Raw genomic sequence first — 16,800 nt, forward strand, 5'->3', positions numbered from 1 at the left:
TTTGCATGTGTTTTTTAGTTTGCAAGTGTTTTGGAATTTGCAAGTGTTTTGGAGTTTGCAAGTGTTTTTGAGTTTGCAAGTGTTTTTGAGTTTGCAAGTGTTTTGGATTTTGCAAGTGTTTTGGAGTTTGTACGTGTTTTGGAGTTTGCATGTGTTTTTGAGTTTGCAAGTGTTTTGGAGTTTGCAAGTGTTTTGGAATTTGCATATGTTTTGGAGTTTGTACGTGTTTTGGAGTTTGCATGTGTTTTGGAGTTTGCAAGTGTTTTGGAGTTTGCATGTGTTTTGGAATTTGCATGTGTTTTGGAGTTTGTACGTGTTTTGGAGTTTGCATGTGTTTTTTAGTTTGCAAGTGTTTTGGAATTTGCATGTGTTTTGGAGTTTGTACGTGTTTTGGAGTTTGCATGTGTTTTTGAGTTTGCAAGTGTTTTTGAGTTTGCAAGTGTTTTTTAGTTTGCAAGTGTTTTGGAGTTTGCATGTGTTTTGGAGTTTGTACGTGTTTTGGAGTTTGCATGTGTTTTGGAGTTTGCAAGTGTTTTGGAGTTTGCATGTGTTTTGGAATTTGCATGTGTTTTGGAGTTTGTACGTGTTTTGGAGTTTGCATGTGTTTTTTAGTTTGCAAGTGTTTTGGAATTTGCATGTGTTTTGGAGTTTGTACGTGTTTTGGAGTTTGCATGTGTTTTGGAATTTGCATGTGTTTTGGAGTTTGTACCCCAGATAGCAAGGAGACATTGAACAGATGTTGATTTTCCATCTGAACCATCAGAATCGTCAGGATTGAAATGTCAACACAAAACCAATGTTGAAACAACATTGAAATACTGATGAAACCTTACACTGACATTGAAATAACATTGATTCACTGTTGTTCTGTCATCGTTGATTGTTGATCTATTTATAGTTGACAAGGTGACAACAATCACGTTAAAAAACCATCGATTTATGGTTGAGCGGGAAATTAAAGCTGCTACCACTTGGACTATTCCGCAGCACCCCTATCACATTGGTACATCCCTCCAGGTAACCATTGTCTTGTACAGTAGAGCGGGACATTAGATTTACTCTCAGCGGAATTGACCGGAGAAGGCATCAGTTCATGCAGTGCACTGGCCTGCACCACGATTAGTATAAGGTAAGAATGAATGACTTTTGTTCTATTCGTTATTTCCACGGTTGCATTTGAATAACAGTAAAAAAAACAAACAAACTTGTTAATGTAAAGTTTCGGATAAAATGTGGGAGCCCGAAATTGTGTCTACTTTCATCTTACAATCCGGCAACAAATAAATTGCACTGCAAACAAAGTCTATCAACAAAGAAAACATTTTCGTTTCATACTTTTCCGTTATATTCCCTTACAAAGCTAGCTTTAACGCTTCGAGGGTTCCTTTGTTCTTGCCGTCACCTCGGCGCTTGACCCAGACTTTCGCTCTGTAGTTGCTTTTTAGCATAGTACTACAAAAAATTGTAAATCTGTGATATATGATTGATAAACGTAAAGGTAACTGTATAAATGTGTTCAATGACTTTGTTACTTTTAATGATTGGAGAGCACCCGCTTCGATTCGCACTCAATTCAAACTTTACATTGCACGCTCACCTAACTTGCGTTTGCACCTTTTGTCCACACGTAAACTGCGTTTAGCATTTACGTGTGGACGAGGAAGACGGAGAAAACGCAGCGTCAAAGGTGTGCGCCTATTTTGACGCCACACTGTGCGCCAAGTTTTTGTCTCGGTGCCATGAATTCCTACAATGGCAGACTTAGACAAAATACTGTTAATGTTATTATCTTCAGTGTTTAAATGCTTACATATACGGGTTTGCTTGTAATTGTTGCCTATATACATTTTAAGCTATTATTTATTATTTAGTTCAATCAATAGATCAAGTTTTGTAGTGACTAGGAAATATATTGTAATTATCTGTTTCCTGTTTATCCTAGACAGGGCAAAAAAGGACTCCAAATTAAAAAAAAGATAAAAATGAAAGACTGGTGCATTGTGCAGTTTAGCACTGGTGGTACAGAAATAGTCCCTAGATCATGGATAAATGGGGAGAAATTGTCATGGCCTCCATATCCTCCGTGAGACACATTCAGGATCCACGACGCAGTAAAGAGGAGAGTTCATCCTGGTGCAACATGGCTCACCTATGCACCAGTCCGACTTCTAATAAGCCATGGTGGGTATCATCTGGATTGGTGTTGTATAAATGTAACAATAACAAGTTTTTCGTGTCCTAATTTATGTCTGGCCATACATTGTGTTTGTACTTCCAGACACATTTCACGAAGCAGAACGCAGTCTTCAGAAATATCTAAGTGAACACTGTGATACGTCTGACCTTCAGTCCGAAGCTGAAACTCAGACCAGTCATAAAAGAAAGCACAAGTAAAACTTTTTTTATTTCACAAACACATCTTTGATTGCTAAGAATTTATGATCTTGTCTTTTATACATATCTGTGGTGCTTGCATACTGCAATATCACCACATAATATAGTCCAAAAAGTGGAAGCTTGTAAACTTTTTTATAAATGCAAAGCCGTGTACACTTGTGCACTTCAAAAATTCCTTGTATACTGTACCTTCTTGCACATCTCCGTTTCCTGTGTGTGTTGTTATAAATCAAACTGTAACTTTAGGAAAAAATATTCCAAAAGCACATTTGTAATTACTTATGACCGTTTTCAACTTTTTTTTTCTTTAGACCAAATCCCCTGTACACATATAGTGACTCAGAGGATGAGCAGCCCGCAAAAAAATGGTTTCCCCAGGCCCCTCGAGTGAAAATACCAGGTAATAAAATACTGTCTAGTGTCTTTGTACATATCTGTGTGTGACACAAGGAAACTTTTGACAAGTTGTCTGTATTCTTAAATACTTAAAAAAAATTATCTTTTTCTGTCAGACCTGACGAGAGCTGTTAACGAACTCCGTGAGGAGGTCAGAGCCATCCGCAATACCGGCTGCAATGAATCGGTAGATGCTGGGGTACTGCCTCTGGATTTGCCCTTGCACAACATTGAGGAGCTAAACAATGCAGAGCCAGTCACAAGAGGCAAATAAGGCAATGGTAAGTATATAAAGGGTATGTACACTTTGTAACTATAAAGTGTAATAGCTGTCAGATGTGATTTAAATACATAACAACGGCCTGTTGATTAAACACACAAGCACTTGCATACACATTTAAGACATGAGACATGCTAATTCCATCTCTTAAAATGTGTCTATAGGTGAGACGCTTTGCCTTGATTGGAGCCTGACGCAGCAGTTAGGGGCAAACTCTATGTCCGAGTTTGTCTTTGCACAAGCAGTGCAGAAATGGCTCCGATACGCCCCAGATCGTTTGGGTGGTGCAGGATGCACATCATGCAAAAAATTACAAACTTCTGTGAATCATATAAACGTAAATAGGAAACTGTCTTTTAATAAAGTATTTAGCAAACGAAACATGCCTATTGACCTTTTTTTGTTTATTTTTTTTCTCTGTTACGTCACATGCAATGCTTTCTTATTTTAGGATAATAATATTGACATGATACATTGTGAGACATTTGGGTTTTTTTTATAAAGGGTGTCCAATTTAAGGAATAAGTACAATTATGTGTTTAGGTGGTTGAAGTATTGATGGAAACATGCAGTAGTTTAGTATTGGTTAAAATACATATAAAGAAAGGTAGATTTCCAGTCATGATTTAACTGTTGTTTTAATAAAAAGCAAATATGCGAAAGAGGTGGAAAATCAACACCATAGCTCAACAGTGTTTCAATATCAGAATCTGACATTGTTTCAATGTCAGCAGTATTAGAAAATATAATGTTGAATCAACGTCAGGTTTCAACATTGATTCAACATCAAAACCTGACGTTGTTTCAACGTTAAAAAGGTGCAAGAGTGACGTTAGGTCAACGTCACACTTCAACGTTGATTCAATGACACAGCCTGATATTGACTCAACATTGTTTCAATGTTTCCTTGCTATCTGGGACGTGTTTTGGAGTTTGCATGTGTTTTTTAGTTTGCAAGTGTTTTGGAATTTGCATGTGTTTTGGAGTTTGTACGTGTTTTGGAGTTTGCATGTGTTTTGGAATTTGCATCTGTTTTGGAGTTTGTACGTGCTTTGTCTCTAGGGGCCACCGTAATAAGTAGTTTTAAATCTTGTGACGCTCTAGGCCGTAGGTCGATGATCGATTTTGTAATCGTATCAGCAGACCTGCGACCATATGTTCTGGACACTCGGGTAAAGAGAGGGGCTGAGCTGTCAACTGATCACCACCTGGTGGTGAGTTGGATCAGGTGGCGGGGGAGGACGCTGGACAGACCTGGTGCACCTAAACGCGTAGTGAGGGTGTGCTGGGAACGTCTAGCAGAGGCCCCAGTCCGCGAGATCTTCAACGCACACCTCCGGCAGAGCTTCGACAGCATTCCGAGGGAGACTGGGGACATTGAGTCCGAATGGACCATGTTCAGAGTCTCCATTGCCGAAGCTGCTGCATTGAGCTGCGGCCGCAAGGTGGTGGGTGCCTGCTGTGGTGGTAATCCCCGAACCAAATGGTGGACACCAGAGGTGAAGGGAGCCACCAGGCTGAAGAAGGAGTCCTATCGGGCTTGGTTAGCCTGTGGGACTCCGGAGGCAGCCGACAGGTATCGACAGGCCAAGCGGAATGCGGCTCGGGCAGTGGCTGAAGCAAAAACTCGGGTGTGGGAGGAGTTCGGAGAGGCCATGGAAAAAGACTTTCGGACTGCCTCGAAGAGATTCTGGCAAACCGTCAGACGTCTCAGGAGGGGAAAGCGGTGCTCTACCTGCACTGTGTATAGTGCTGGCGGAGCGCTGCTGACGTCGACTGAGAAAATTGTCAGGCGGTGGAAGGAATACTTCGAGGACCTCCTTAATCCCACTGACACGTCTTCCGAGGAGGAAGCAGAGTCTGGGGATGAGGGGAATGACCCGCCAATTTCCAGGGGCGAGGTCACTGAGGCAGTTAAACAACTCCTTGGTGGCAGAGCCCCTGGTGTTGATGAGGTCCGCCCCGAGTTCCTGAAGGCTCTGGACATTGTAGGGCTGTCCTGGTTGACACGCCTCTGCAATGTTGCGTGGAGATCAGGGGCAGTACCTGTGGACTGGCAGACCGGGGTGGTGGTCCCCATCTTTAAGAAAGGGGACCGGAGGGTGTGTTCCAACTACAGGGGGATCACACTCCTCAGCCTCCCTGGGAAAGTCTATGCCAGGGTGCTGGAAAGGAGAGTTCGTCCGTTAGTCGAACCTCGGATACAGGAGGAACAATGCGGTTTTCGTCCTGGTCGCGGAACACTGGACCAGCTCTTTATCCTCTCCAGGATACTTGAGGGTGCATGGGAGTTTGCCCAACCAGTCTACATGTGTTTTGTGGACTTGGAGAAGGCATTCGACCGTGTCCCTCGGGGTGTCCTGTGGGAGGTGGTGCGGGAATATGGGGTGTCTGGCCCATTGCTACGGGCCATTCGATCCCTATACAACCGTTGCAAGAGCTTGGTTCGCATTGCCGGCAATAAGTCGGACTCGTTCCCGGTGGGTGATGGGCTTCGCCAGGGCTGCCCTTTGTCTCCGGTTCTGTTCATAATTTTTATGGACAGGATTTCTAGGCACAGCCAAGTGGCGGAGGGCTTTCGCTTTGGTGGCCTCAGAATCTCATCTCTGATTTTTGCAGATGATGTGGTTCTGTTGGCTTCATCGGGTGAAGGCCTCCAGCTCGCACTGGAACGGTTCGCAGCCGAGTGTGAAGCAGCGGGAATGAGGATCAGCACCTCCAAATCTGAGGCCATGGTTCTCAGCCGGAAAAGGGTGGAGTGCCCACTCCGGGTCGGGGATGAGTTCCTGCCACAAGTGGAGGAGTTCAAGTATCTCGGGGTCTTGTTCGCGAGTGATGGGAGAAGGGAGCCGGAGATCGACAGACGGATTGGGGCTGCAGCTGCAGTAATGCGGACGCTGCACCGGTCCGTCGTGGTGAAGAGGGAGCTGAGTGTAAAAGCGAAGCTCTCAATTTACCGGTCGATCTACGTCCCTACCCTCACCTATGGCCACGAGCTGTGGGTAGTGACCGAAAGAACGAGATCGCGGATACAAGCGGCAGAAATGAGCTTCCTCCGAAGGGTGGCTGGCCTCTCCCTTAGAGATAGGGTGAGAAGTTCGGCCATCCAGGAGGGGCTCAGAGTAGAGCAGCTGCTGCTCCACATCGAAAGGAGCCAGCTGAGGTGGTTCGGGCATCTGACAAGGATGCCCCCTGGGCGCCTCCTGGGTGAGGTGTTCCAGGCATGTCCCACCGGGAGGAGGCCCCGGGGCAGACCCAGGACACGCTGGAGAGATTATATCTCTCGGCTGGCCTGGGAACGCCTTGGTATTCCCCCGGATAAGCTGGAGGAGGTGGCTGGGGAGAGGGAGGTCTGGGCCTCTTTGCTTAGGCTGCTGCCCCCGCGACCCGGCCCCGGACAAAGCGGATGAAGATGGATGGATGGATGGAAATCTTGTGATCCACAAAACAGTATAAGAGTAAAAGAAGAACTCCCATATGGAAAAGAAATAGAAAAAACTTATAGAAGACTTGCATAAGATGTGGCCTACTTCATTTAATGAATCATATAAGGCTTATATGATTTACTCATGAAAGTGGCCACTTTCTCATTACTTTCATATATTGTTTTACACTGTAAAAAACAATTGTAATATAAAAGTATTTTACAGTTTTGTACTGTTCTTCTAGAATATCATTAAATTCACATCAATAGACTGATTTTACATTTCAAATGTAAATTAACGTAAAATCACTGTAAATGTAATAAAACATAATTTTCTTGTTTTTTAAATGTATCTGTCTGTACATATGCATATTTAGATTAAAATACATTCACAAATGTATCATGATTTCACAAATATCTGTCCGTTATTTGAAAGATTGAACTGTTCAATTCAAATGAAATGCTATGGAAAAATATATAAAATGATTCTTATAAACTTTTTTTACATCAAATAATTATTATTATTATTGTTATTTAGGGCGATTGTGGCTCAAGAGTTGGCAGTTCGCCTTGTAATCAGAAGATTGCTGGTTCGAGCCCCGGATCGGACGCTCTCGGTCGTTGTGTCCGTGGTCAAGACTCCTCACCTGCCACCTACTGGTGATGGTCAGAGGGGAATTATAAAGTTGAATTGTAAAGCGCTTTGAGGGTCTCAAAGAACGCTATATGAATGCAATCCGTTATTATTTAAACCAACTGTATAATTCTGTACATTGAAGTATTATTATTCATATTGCCGCATTCATTGACCTTGTTTATAGGTAATTTCATTGTTTAATCACATTAAAATGTTCCTAATTTAATGTCTAAAAGCACTCGAAAAAGGCAAAATCCCATGTAAAATTAGGGCAACAAACTGTATTGTCATTACTGAAAATAACCGTATTTTCATGTTCAGTTATTTTCTGTTATTTTATGGTATTGTTTTGGCACCCCAGCTGCCTGTTTTTTTAGGATTTTTTTTTTTTACGGTGTAGTAAGTATCCAAAACATACAAGTTTCATTTATATAATTTTTCAAGGAATCTTATACCTGTTTTCACTCTTGTATGCTTTTCATACAAGTTTTGTCACGGTTCTGGGTCAGTTTCGAACCAGTATTTTGAGTTTTGATTGTTATTTTTTGAATGATTGTTGTGGTTTTGGGTGCGATGATTATTATTATTGTTAGAGTTCCATGTTTCTGTTTATTTGGGTTTAAGATTTGTGCTCTCATGTTTTGTGTGGGTTTAGTTTCATGTGTCATTTTCTGTCTGTCTCTCTATGTCGAGTCTGCGTCTTAGTGTGATGGTTTCTTGTTCCTGTTTTATTGTGAAGGTCTGCGTCTCATGTGAGTGTGTTCAGTTTTACCTCTGTCTCGTCTTGTTGATTGTTCCCAGCTGTGTCCACCACCTGTGTGTAATTCCCCTGTGTTTCTCTGTGTGTATTTAAGTCGTGTCCTCTGTCATTGTAGTTGCTGGTCCGTCTGCGTATCCACCATGTTTCATCCGTGTGTTCCCTGCCGTCATCATCATGTACCATCGTCTTCCTTCCTTTATGTTCAGGTTCGTGTTCGTGCTCAGTAGTTTAGTTGTCCCAGTATAGCTTAGTTCTCCGTTTTGCCGGTTGCCTCTCTTTTGTGTTCAATAAATCACCTTTACACCTTCACGACTGCCTGCGTTTGGATCCTCCTTTTCCTTTTCTACACGGCTCTTTTCACTCGCCGTGACAGTACGGACCAGCCAGATACGGATCCAGCGGCATTCACCCCACCCACAGAGCTTCGAAAGCTCATAACGGACTCAGTGTCAAAACTAATCAACCTGTGGCTCGAGCATGAGGGAGAAGCGTTTCTCTACGTTCTAGAAGTCAGGCTGCAACAGCTTATTTCTGATTATCCCTGGCTATTGGACTCACTGCACCCGCTCGTGCAAAACTTTATTCTCCACGAACTACACCTCCATCCCCCCCCGCCGCTACTGCTTGCCCACTCGCTTCAACGGAGGACGTGCCGTCCGTACCGCCAGATGAGGAGTTACCCGGCCTGTCGGAGCCGTCTCCACGGAGGAAGCGACGTTCGCGCCGCCGGCGCAGCACCCCACAGCCGGAGTTCAGAATGTCAGAGCAGTCGGCTGTGGTGAGTGAACGGGACACTTTTGTTGACTCTGTTGCTTCTGTGACTGTTGTTTCTGGGGAAATTTTTTGTGTTTCTACTGAGGACAACAATGATTTTTCATCCATGCCCATAGCTTCTAAGACTGCCTGTTCTGAACCCGCGTTCCATGTTTATGACCGTGTCCGTTCCATTGTCCCATCCTCAATTCCATCCCAGTCAAATGCCAGGCCTGTAACGCCGCCCTCAGTTCAGCCAGCAGCCGCGCCGCCCTCAGTTCAGCCAGCAGCCGCGCCGCCCTCAGTTCAGCCAGCAGCCGCGCCGCCCTCAGTTCAGCCCTCAGTTCAGCCAGCAGCCGCGCCGCCCTCAGTTCAGCCCTCAGTTCAGCCAGCAGCCGCGCCGCCCTCAGTTCAGCCAGCCACTTCACCATCTATTACGTCTCCACTACAACCGTCTCTGCTACTTATAGCTCAGCAGCCTACCCACTCATTCACTCAGTCATCATCCTCACAGCCTCATTACAAGCAGGGAACACACTTCATACAAACTTTAGCTGGTTCACTTAAGCTGGCCATCTCAGAGACAGCTGCTCCCTCTAGGGCCTCCCCAGAGGCTGGGTGCCAGTCACCAGCCAACTCTGGACCCCTAGAGGTCAAGATGCCAGCACCAGCAGCTTCACTAGAGGACTTTACTAAGCAGTCTCAGCTGTCATCCCCTGCTGAGAGCTCCAGTGAGTCCGCCCCTCTGCCCCTGTCCTTTGCTGGAGGACCATAGGGACCCATTCAGGCGTCTATCTCAGCTGGAGGGCCCGAGGAGCCCGTCCAGCCTCAAGCCACGTCTGCTGGAGGGCCCGAGGAGCCCGTCCAGCCTCAAGCCACGTCTGCTGGAGGGTCAGAGGAGCCCACCCAGCACCACGCCTCATTAGCTGAGGGTCCTGGAGGACCCAGCCAGTACATCCTCACATCTGCTGACGGTCCGGGGAAGTCTGTTCAGCCGTCACCTGCTGACTCATCCCCCGCGACTTCTACGTCATCGCCTGCAGCATTCACATCACCGCCTGCAGCCGTCCTGCTGCCATCAGGTTCCGTGTCTTCATCCACGCCTGGTCCAGCCTCAGCTCCGCCTTCATCTGGTCCTGCTCTGCCTTCGTCTGGTCCCGCCTCGTCTGGTCCTGCGGTTGCCACACCGCTGTCAGAGCCAGCTCGACCCGTTCTGCCTCGCCTCTGCCGGCCGTTTTCCGGGCCTCTAAGTTGGCATCATGGCCTTCGGGGACGGCCTCCGGAAAGAGTTCGTCGCCGCCGCTGGTATCGCGGCCGACCTCCAGACCTGCTCAGTGGCCGCCACTGCCTTCCAAGTGGTCGGCCTCCAGAACTGTTTGCCCGTCGCCGCCGTTGCCGTGTGCACAGTCGGCCTCCAGAACTGCTTGCCCGTCGCCGCCATTGCCGTGTGCACAGTCGGCCTCCAGAACTGTTTGCCCATCGCCGCCGTTGCCGTGTGCACAGTCGGCCTCCAGAACTGTTTGCCCGTCGCCGCCGTTGCCGTGTGCACAGTCGGCCTCCAGAACTGCTTGCCCGTCGCCGCCATTGCCGTGTGCACAGTCGGCCTCCAGAACTGTTTGCCCATCGCCGCCGTTGCCGTGTGCACAGTCGGCCTCCAGAACTGTTTGCCCGTCGCCGCCGTTGCCGTGTGCACAGTCGGCCTCCAGAACTGCTTGCCCGTCGCCGCCATTGCCGTGTGCACGGTCGACCCCCAGGTCAACCCCCTGAACTTTTCTTGGACTCTTGTTGAGCTTTAGTTTGGTTTTGTTTTTGATCTATTTTCCTGTGTTCTTGGACTGTTTTCTTGTGTATTTGGACTCTTGTGCTCCTTGTTTTTTGTTTCGTACCCTCCTTCCTTGACCCTCTCCGCCCGCCCTGGTCTGGTGCTCTGTTTTGTTGCGCTGTTTTTGTTTGGGGCTGTCGGGAACCAGCCCTTGGAGGGGGGGGGGGGTACTGTCATGGTTCTGGGTCAGTTTCGAACCAGTATTTTGAGTTTTGATTGTTAGTTTATTTTTTGAATGATTGTTGTGGTTTTGGGTGCGATGATTATTATTATTGTTAGAGTTCCATGTTTCTGTTTATTTGGGTTTAAGATTTGTGCTCTCATGTTTTGTGTGGGTTTAGTTTCATGTGTCATTTTCTGTTTGTCTCTCTATGTCGAGTCTGCGTCTTAGTGTGATGGTTTCTTGTTCCTGTTTTATTGTGAAGGTCTGCGTCTCATGTGAGTGTGTTCAGTTTTACCTCTGTCTCGTCTTGTTGATTATTCCCAGCTGTCTCCACCACCTGTGTGTAATTCCCCTGTGTTTCTCTGTGTGTCGTGTCCTCTGTCATTGTAGTTGCTGGTCCGTCTGCGTATCCACCATGTTTCATCCGTGTGTTCCCTGCCGTCATCATCATGTACCATCGTCTTCCTTCCTTTATGTTCAGGTTCGTGTTCGTGCTCAGTAGTTTAGTTGTCCCAGTATAGTTTAGTTCTCCGTTTTGCCGTTTGCCTCTCTTTTGTGTTCCATAAATCACCTTTACACCTTCACGACTGCCTGCGTTTGGATCCTCCTTTTCCTTTTCTACACGGCTCTTTTCACTCGCCATGACAAGTTTCACACAACACAGATACAAACTTTATAAGATTTATATGTATCTTTTCCTTATGGGCCGACTGCGTTACAGTCAGTGCGGGAGCAGCAGCTTCGCTCATGCGCGATTCATTTGCAGTTTGGACGCACAGGTGTGAACGTCTCCTGCCCTGATAGCAGCTGGGGGAGGACTATCCTCCGCCCGTGAGCGCTTTGGCACGGCTGAGGTGCCCACGGCAGCACCACTGCTTGTTGAGAGTAAAGGCAAGGCAAGGCAAGGCAAGTTTATTTGTATAGCACAATTCAACAACAAGGTGATTCAAAGTGCTTTACAGAGACATTAGAAACAAGAACAAATAAAAAGCCTGATTTAAAATTGAATAAAACAAGCAAATAAACTAACTAACTAATTAACTAACAAACAAACAAACAGTATATAAAATCAAAACAGATAAAATTAGAACAGTAGATAAAATCAGTAGTTAAATGTAAGTTTTGAAATTTAAGCTTAAAAGTGTGGATTTGGTGCTTTATTCAAATGCAGCTGAGAACAGGTGAGTCTTCAACCTGGATTTAAATAAACTGAGTGTTTCAGCTGATCTGAGGCTTTCTGGGAGTTTGTTCCAGATATAAGGAGCATAAAAGCTGAATGCAGCTTCTCCGTGTCTGGTTCTGACTCTGGGAACTGATAAAAGACCGGATCCAGATGACCTGAGGGATCTGGATGGTTCATACTGGGTCAGGAGGTCACTGATGTATTTTGGTCCTAAACCATTCAGAGCTTTATAGGCCAGCATCAAAAGCGATACGCGCTTTCACGTCAAAAAGTCGTCATAAATTAGTCTCCAATAACACCAGAAAAAGTCGCCAGATTTGTCGCTAGTCTCTTTTTAGAAGAAAAGTCGCTAAATATAGCGACAAAGTCGCTAAGTTGGCAACACTGGTCAGCTACCGATGCGTACGAGACTGAGCGCCCTCTGCTGGCGGAACTTATACAACAGTAAACCTGACATTATAGTGGCCTACTAAAAGTGTCTTTGAGTATAAAATAAAATGGGGGGGCTACTATTTTCATGTCTCTATCTTTGACATAGTGCCAAACTTTCAGCAGGAGAAGGCGAAGCATGAGAGGGAGTTCCAGCTTAAAAACAGAGTTTGAGCTCAACTGTTTTTTGTTTTCTAAGTGTCTGTTCATCCCTCTCAGATAGAGACAGTCCTGATTATAAAAACATAAAGAGCTCTAACTTGTTAGCCCATTAACATGTCCCTCAGACTTATAGGCAGCATCTTTGGGATGTGAGGAAGACACAAAGTCAGTCCTACCTTGATTTTGCAAGAGAAAATGGTATTCTCTTTGATCAGTAGTGTACAACTTGTAAGGAAACTAATTTAGCAACAGTATACGAGTTAATGCTAGTGGAGGAGTTTAAGAAGTGTAAAGGCAATAAGATTTACCCGAGTGACCACAATGTGACCACTTTGCAGCTGATGGGTTTTTCCTAACACACGATAGTAGCTTTATTAAACCTGCCTTTCCCTTAGATGCCAATGGAAAGGCAGATGATAAACAGGCAACCCAGTAACTTCTTGACAATAATTCTTCAAGAACCAAAGTAGAAAGATGGTACTGTTTCTGTCACAAGCCTGGACACCGAGGGACAGACAGTGAGACTCTGGTATAGACTTGATGACAGTCCTGGTTGGCCTCTGTGTGCAAAAAGATAGATGTCTGCAGGGTTTGTGTCAGTATCAGGGAAGGCTGAGCATCATTGACCAGTTACTATACTACTTGAAGCAAGTGGTTTGCAGTCCCTCACTCTTTCCAGTGTCTTCCCAGTAGCTATCATGTCTACTTGTGATGCGAGTGCTGTGCTGAGAGGTGTGGGAAAGAGCAGAATGCATGCACCCCTTCACCACTTTCATATCCAGTTAAAGCTAGCCACTGGCATTTTCGCAGAAGCTGTGTGTAAAGCACTTCTAGTGAAAGGTGTTGACTTCTTCATGGTTAATGATGTAGTTGTAGTAGAGGCTATCCAGAGGTCATAGATGTGCTAGGGCCTGGATCTGTGCCTCAATCCCAGCTCCAGCAAGTGCCGAGGTCTGTCATGGTTCTGGATCATTCAGCAGCATTTTCAGTTCATGACGTCTTTCTGATTTCTTTGTAAGGTTTTACTTTTTTGTCATTTAGTTTAGTCCTTGGTTTTCCTGTCAAGTTGATTATATTTTTCTTATCCCTGTGTCATTCCCAGAGATATTTGGACAGCTCTCCATTAAACTGGCTGGTATGTTTGGAGCACTCAGAATTCGCTGAATCTGAACTGCTTTAAAGGGCATGTTCCTTATATCACACCCTCTCTATATTAACTAATGCTGTCGTTGTGTTTCATTTTACAGCACCAGAGGGGCCGATGGCGCGATATGGCAGCCTCGCTTCTGTCAGTCTGCCCCAGGGCAGCTGTGGCTACAGCCGTAGCTTGCCTCCACCAGTGTGTGAATTCGCGAATGAATGAATAGTGGCATTGTAAAGCGCTTTGGGTACCTTGAAAAGCGCTATATAAATCCAATCCATTATCTTTATTATTACCAGTCAAAGGTTTGGAGTGTGTCAAACCTTGACTGGTATTGGAAGAGACTGGGATGGTTTGTAATGCCCAATTGTGTGTGATACACACAGAGTTGGGAAGGTTACTTTTAACATGTATCCCACTACAGATTACAGATTACATGCCCCAAAATGTATTCTGTAACGTATTCCGTTATGTTACTCAATGACAGTAACGTATTCTGAATACTTTGGATTACTTAATATATTATCATGCTTTTTACAACTACGTGAATGTACTATTGCTGTGATTTATTACTGTTACTGAAGGTCCGCGACTCCGAACCGTAGTAAAGGGACCTCTGACTAATAGGGCGGGTCCCTGTCGGCTCGTAGCTGAAAAATAGCTTTACTTTGTTGTGTGGGTCAACTTTTCTTGCGAGAGACAGAGAGAGGCGTTGAAAGGCTGCTCCAACGGAACTTATTGTTTTCGGAGGAAAACAGGAACACAGCGTACAGTCGAGTCTTAATAGCTTACTTACAACTGGGCTCGTCAGGCTCTCTTCTTGGCTGCAGTGGTTATTATTATATTTACATGCTTCCAGCTCCCGTTTAAAAACTCGTACCTTTCCACTCCCCTTTTTCTCCCTCCTCGCGCTCACAGACCCATAACGGGTATGGCAGTCCATTCTCACTACACTGCCCATGATGCTACATTCTTTAGAGGTATGCTTGTAGCATTCTGCCTGTTAGCTTAGCACAACAACAACAACAACAAAAGGCGCTCTCTCACCCAGGAAACACGCAGTCGCAGAGAGAGAGAGAGCGTCGCCCTGTAACCATGGCAACCGTAACGCTGCCGCCTGGAACAACAGAACGTAGCTGTCAAACAAAACCCAAACAGTCCTGACCCGCGACAAAATGAAACAGGAAAGTACCGCAGTGTAATCCATTTATTTCAACAAAGTAACTGTATCCTGAATACCACCTTTTTAAACGGTAACTGTAACGGAATACAGTTACTCATATTTTGTATTTTAAATACGTAATGGCGGTACATGTATTCCGTTACTCCCCAACACTGGATACACAGCAGTGTTGGGGAGGTTACTTTTAACATGTATCCCACTACAGATTACAGATTACATGCCCCAAAATGTATTTTGCAGCGTATTCCGTTACGTTACTCAATGAGAGTGACATATTCTGAATGCTTTGGATTACTTAATATACCATCAGGCTTTTTACAACTACATGAATGTACTATTGCTGTGTGATTTATTACTATTACTGAAGGTTACTCTCCATACCAACACCAACTAGATGTTTAAATCTTAATATAAATGAGTAACAGTAGGTGGACATTAGTGTAAAGATGAAGGCTTTAGGACTCAGGGGACCCAAGGGAGGGTTTAAAAGAGGAAGTAGCAGCAGGTGCTCTTCTTCTCTCATTTGTACTGACGAGCGGCTGTGAGCAATGGTTGTGTGAGTAGGTGAAGAGCCTGAGAAGTTTTGTCTTCTACACAAACGGTTGTTTTAAACCTCCAAAGCAGAGGTTCGAGGTACAGGCTGTTTTTCTTTTAGTGCTTTTTAAAATTCGTTGTAATGTATGTTATGTTAACTTAATATATTTGACATAAAAAAAAAAAAAAAGTATGTTTATGCACTACAATCTAATTTATATTGTATTGCCTCCTGCAGGACAGGCTGCACATGTGAATTTGTCACTGTTTTTTCCTCCTCTTTTTCGTTGTGTTTTTCTCCCAGGTTGGTTTTAGAGTAGGGCTTTTAAAACTGTTTTTTATACTGGGTTTGTGTTGATTTCCAATGGGCTGGTGCAATATTAGTCGGGCAATGTGCAATCCCTGAGCTGGGCTCTTACCTTAGGGGAATTAGGTCTTTTAGAGGTGCTCCGTGTGGATTTGCGGTGAATAAGTTTTATTAAGAGTGATTTTAGTGCCACCGATTATTGCCTGAACTAAAACACTTAGTGCATGCGATAAGTGTTCTGTTGGGCTCGGATTTGTTTCTTTTAAAACAACGAGCATCTGGGACCGCCGAGGGAGAGCAAGCCCTCAGGTGATAGTTGCATTGCTGGCAGGTTGCACCAATAAGACTATATTGTGGTCGTTAGTGACCTTTCCCATTTTGATGTTTTAGGCCTTTTGCAAACCCTTTTCTTTTAAAATAAATTTTAACGTATCTGACTGATATTGACCCTCTTGTCCCGTTTATTCTGGGCTCGTTCCTGTATGAGCTTTGGGCCTGAAAGTTTGTAGTATAGAGGCCCTTAGCGGTTACTCGGTGGCTTTTACTCGCTACATTAGGTAAGGCTGCACTTTTTGCAGCGATCTCGTATAGAAACTATTCCACGCGTATATAAAACAGGTCCGCGGCTCTGAACCGTAGTAAAGGGACCTCTGGCTAATACGTCGGGTTCGTGTTGGGCTCGTAGCTGAAAACTAGCTTTACTTTGTTGTCTGGGTCACTTTGCTAGCGAGAGACAAAGAGAGGCGTTGAAAGGCTGCTGCAACAGAACTTATTGTTTCAGAGGAAAACACGAACACGGTGTACAGTCGAGTCTTAATAGCTTACTTACAGCTGGGCTCGTCAGGCTCTCTTCTTGGCTGCTGTGGTTATTATTATATTTACATGCTTCCAGCTCCCGTTTCTGCTCGGTGACAGCTCGTACTTTTGCTTTTTCTCCCTCCTCGCTCACAGACACATAACGGGTATGGCAGTCCATCCTCCCTGCAGCACGGACTACACTGCCCATCAGGCTACATGCTTTAGGGCGATGCCTGTAACACTCTGCTCATATTGCCTTCATATTAAATCATTTTTTTAATACATTTTTTTTTTAATATTTCTTCACGTCATTACGTGGGGTCTAGTAGAGGAGACATGGGCCATGACATTGAGACACAGGCATCAGAGCCTCTTAATGCGTGTTTTGTTTGGGTTTCCACCGGCGTGGAATTACCAAAAATAGAGAGGAC

The 16,800-nt window shown here is 44.9% G+C and overlaps 1 long non-coding RNA gene across 2 annotated transcripts; it reads left to right on the top strand.

Annotated features, from left to right (window-relative positions):
* The first annotated feature begins 1,910 nt into the window (after positions 1-1,910).
* Positions 1,911-3,350, top strand: LOC113032382 (uncharacterized). 2 transcript variants are annotated; one of them, XR_003273866.1, is made up of 5 exons: positions 1,911-2,181; positions 2,279-2,390; positions 2,709-2,797; positions 2,910-3,074; positions 3,238-3,350. It is a non-coding gene; the product is annotated as an uncharacterized LOC113032382 (long non-coding RNA). The 2 variants fall into 2 exon arrangements; XR_003273865.1 differs by having other exon boundaries at positions 2,709-3,074.
* The last annotated feature ends 13,450 nt before the right edge of the window (positions 3,351-16,800 follow it).

The sequence above is a fragment of the Astatotilapia calliptera genome, chromosome 11, assembly GCF_900246225.1.
Source record: "Astatotilapia calliptera chromosome 11, fAstCal1.2, whole genome shotgun sequence".
Classification (NCBI taxonomy): Eukaryota; Metazoa; Chordata; class Actinopteri; order Cichliformes; family Cichlidae; genus Astatotilapia; species Astatotilapia calliptera.